This window comes from Panthera leo, chromosome E1 (genome assembly GCF_018350215.1).
Source record: "Panthera leo isolate Ple1 chromosome E1, P.leo_Ple1_pat1.1, whole genome shotgun sequence".
NCBI classification, from domain to species: domain Eukaryota; kingdom Metazoa; phylum Chordata; class Mammalia; order Carnivora; family Felidae; genus Panthera; species Panthera leo.
Window position 1 is genome coordinate 40,194,120 of NC_056692.1, and position 3,870 is coordinate 40,197,989.

Genomic DNA, 3,870 nt, shown 5'->3' on the forward strand with positions numbered 1-3,870 from the left:
GAAGTCAGATGCTTAACTGAGCCACCCAGAGCACCCCCCCCACCCCCAACAGGCTACATTTTTAAGGGTAGCTTCAGGTTCACAGATGATAACTTATTTTGGATTTATTTTGATAACTTGATGTTTTTTAAAGTGCTATCTATGCCCAGTGTAGGAACCAATGGTCACATGCTCCACCAGCTGAACCAGCCAGGTGCCCCCTGATAATTTGATATTGCAATCCACTGTAGGGGCCAAGGGCAGTCTGCCCCTAGATGGGCCACTTGGGCATAAAGAGTATTTCGGGTTAAAAGTAATTAAAACCCAGCATAGAGCATCTGGATGGCTCAGTCCATTCATTAAGCTTCCAACTTCATGATCTCAGGGTTCAAGTCCCGAGTTGGGCTCCACACTGGCAGCGTGGAGCCTGCTTGGGATTCTCTCTCTCTCTCTCTCTCTCTCTCTCTGCCACTTCCCCACTTGCACGTCCTCTCTCTCCCTCTCAAAATAAATAAACCTAAAACATTTTTTTTGTGGGGGAGCCCGGGTGGCTCAGTCAGTTAAGCGTCTGACTTCGGCTCAGGTCGTGATCTCGCAGTTCGTGAGCTTGAGCCCTGCATCAGGCTCTTGCTGACAGCTCGGAGCCTGGAGCCTCCTTCAGATTCTGTGTCTCTCTCTTTCTCTGACCCTTCCCTGCTCACACTCTGTTTCTCTCTTTCCCTCAAAATAAATAAACATTAAAAATTTAAAAAAAAATTTTTTTTAGGTAATTAAAACCTAGCAGATGCAGGAAAAGCTCCCTGCCTCCCACTTAACTACCAAAATTTACATTGAAAAGGAGAGCCTGGGAGCGCCTGGGTGGCTCAGTCGGTTAAGCATCCTACTTCAGCTCAGGTCACGATCTTGCGGTCCCTGAGTTTGAGCCCCACGTCGGGCTCTGGGCTGATAGCTCAGAGCCTGGAGCCTGCTTCGGATTCTGTGTCTCCCTCTCTCTCTGCCCCTCCCCCGTTCATGCTCTGTCTCTGTCTCAAAAATAAATAAACATAATAAAAAAAAAAAAGGAGAGCCTGTACCAAGAGGAGAGCTTCAAGGAATCTTATCTGCATAATTCAGCAACCTTGTTTTTCCAAACATCTTCTCTCACCTTCCTGCTAATGAGCTTTCTCCCCCTTTTAACCCCCCAGACCCTTCCTCTCTCCTTAGCTCAGATAAACCTCTTGTTGCCTCATCAGCTTTGGAAGTTCATGTCTGTGTGGACTCCCCATACATACAGCTATTCAATTTGATTTCCTTCTGTTAATCTGTCTTGTGTCAGTTGGATTCTACGTCCAGCTGGAAGGACCACAGGGCCGAGGAAGGTCCTCCGCCCCAACACCACCTTGTTGGATTCTGCCCCTCGTTCTGGCTCGTTGCCATTTCAGGGTTGCCTTCAGCGTGGCACCTGCTGTTGTGATGGGTGGGTGTTGGTTTCCATTGGTACTGTTGACACCGGGCTAGATCTGCTGAGTGTGGTGAGTGCAGACACTGACATTCCCCCAGACCACCAGGGCCAGGGTTCCGGCCCCTTGGCCATGGCTGCTCACCCAGTAAAAGGAAGGGGCTGGCAGGGGAGACTAGTTCTGAGTCACAGCAGACAAGACTGGAGCTCTACCCCCTGTCTTCCATGCCTCCTTCCTTTCATACCATCGGAACCCTGATTTCTACCAAGGGGGCGACGTGTGCAATAGACTACCCTCAGCTTCCCTTGCGGCGAGGGTCATGTGCCAGTTTCCTGCCAATGTCTCTGGGGGTAGATGTCCCTTCTGGAAAACAGAAAGGCAAAACTCCTCTGGGAAAAAAAAGACTTTTGCGTTTTCCCCTTCTTGCCTGGAAGCCCTGTGCTTTCATCCCATCTTCATGTGCATTATCCCCATTTTACAGGTGAGGAAATTGAGGCTCAGAGACATGAATTGATTTTTTTCAAGGTCACAAGGCTCAGATAACTCCTACAGGAAAACTAGAAGCGTCAACTCACTTCGTTGAGATTAACTAGCTTAACTTTCCCTTTTTGCCCAGGCTGCCAGGAAGCTCAGGGCCTAATATAAAGCTCAATCATGGCTGGTATCAACCCTTAACACTGGTGCTTTACTACCCTTTCCTTTCCCTTGTCCTCAATGTCTCTTATGAGATCTAAGAGGCCAATCCTTTCTGCTAAGCCGCCTCCTTCTCTTTTGGAAAGCTTGGGGTTGCCCAGCTTATCGTTCCCTGGCCTCTGCAGATCTCTCCACTCTGCTCTGGGCAGCAGTGAGGTCAATGGACTACATGGTTGGGTTCCCTGGTTTCTGCCTCAGTCTGACCAACAGGGAGCCTTGGGAAGAGGAAGGAACCTCCCCGTCAGTAGCCTCGTCCAGAGTCCTGACCCCAAGAAGCACTTCCTGCCTTTTTGCCTGAGGCCACGATAATTAGCCCAGGGTGCTGCCCTCTCGCTTGCTGGTCCCTCTCCCTGCCCACACCTCTGTAAACTGTCCCTTTACCAAATTCTCAAGTTACCCAAGCTGAGTGGTTCTTGCCAGGGCCCCGTTGGGGGCTGTCTGCGTCCCCCCGATTTCATATGTTGAAGCCCTAGTCCCCCAGTGTGATATTTAGAGGTGGGCCCTTGGGGATGTAATTAGGTTTAGATGAAGTTTTGAGGGTGGGGCCCCGTGATGGGATTAGCCCCCTTCAAACAGGGAGAGATCTCTCTGTGAGGGTCATGCCCTGAGGAAAGGCCACATGAGAACTCGTCCAGGGGGCAGCTGTCTTGTACAAGCCAAGCAGCCAGCTTTTCCCAGGCATGGAATCTGCTGGGACCTTCATCTTGGACTTCCAGCCCCCAACCTATGGTATTTTGTTGTAGCCGCCCAAGCAGAATAAGACAGGCCCTTAACACAGAGCACAAAGTGCTTTGTCCCTAAAAGTCCTTGTGATGTCTGAAAACTGTCCTGTCCCCTCCTCTCAGGGGAGCTCGGCTCAGCATCTCAACGCCTCTTGCCCGCACCCCACATCTGCCTCGCAGTCGGGCTCGCTGTCCCTGCCCCCAGCACATCCGTCCTGGAGCCACAGGACCATTGCGATTAGCTGTCCCCGGGAAGGGGAATTCGGGGATGTGGGTGGGGAACCGTCACACAAGCCAACGGTAGCGTGTGGTGGGTGAGATGATGGCGTGCACAGGGCATTACGGGGCAGAGAAGGGGCACCAGCTCAGCCCGGCTGGGAGCTGTGGGAGGTCATGGAGGAAGCAGCATTCCTGGAGTGAGGGCTGAGCTGGACCCCAGTGCGTGAGCAAGTGAAGGTATTCCGGGCAGAGGGAACAGCATGCACAAAGATTGGGAGGCAAGAACCAGCAGAGAGGATGCTGGTTGAGGGGACAGAAGGGAGGTGGGCAGGGGCCAGAGTGGGCCCACCAGAGACTTTCAAAAAGGGGCCCAGACTCGAAGCCATGGGCCATAGGAAGTGTTGCGCCCAGGAGAAATCCACCAAAGGCACATTAAGGCTGGACGGGACAGGGCCAGAGGTTGAGGCCAGCGAGGAGGGCGCCCCTTGGAGAAAAAAGTGAGGCCTGGCGTCCCTGAAGGGGGGACGCACCTCCAGGCATATCTTTACCACTCCCACTCCCTAAGGTCCCTGTGAGTGCGGACTGAATTGAATCTACTCCAGATACTCAAATGTGCCTTTCTCCCTGACTCCCCTCCCTGTGTCTTTCCCACACACAAGGTGGTCATGAGTGCACGTGGGACCCAGCCAAGGAGGCATCGGGCTGCTAGGGGAGCCCCCAACGCCCCATCCCACCCCCACCCCGCACAGCTTCCATTCGATCTGTGTGTTAGTTTTATTTCCTTTGCTTTGGTCTATACAAAAAAAAAAAACAACCAA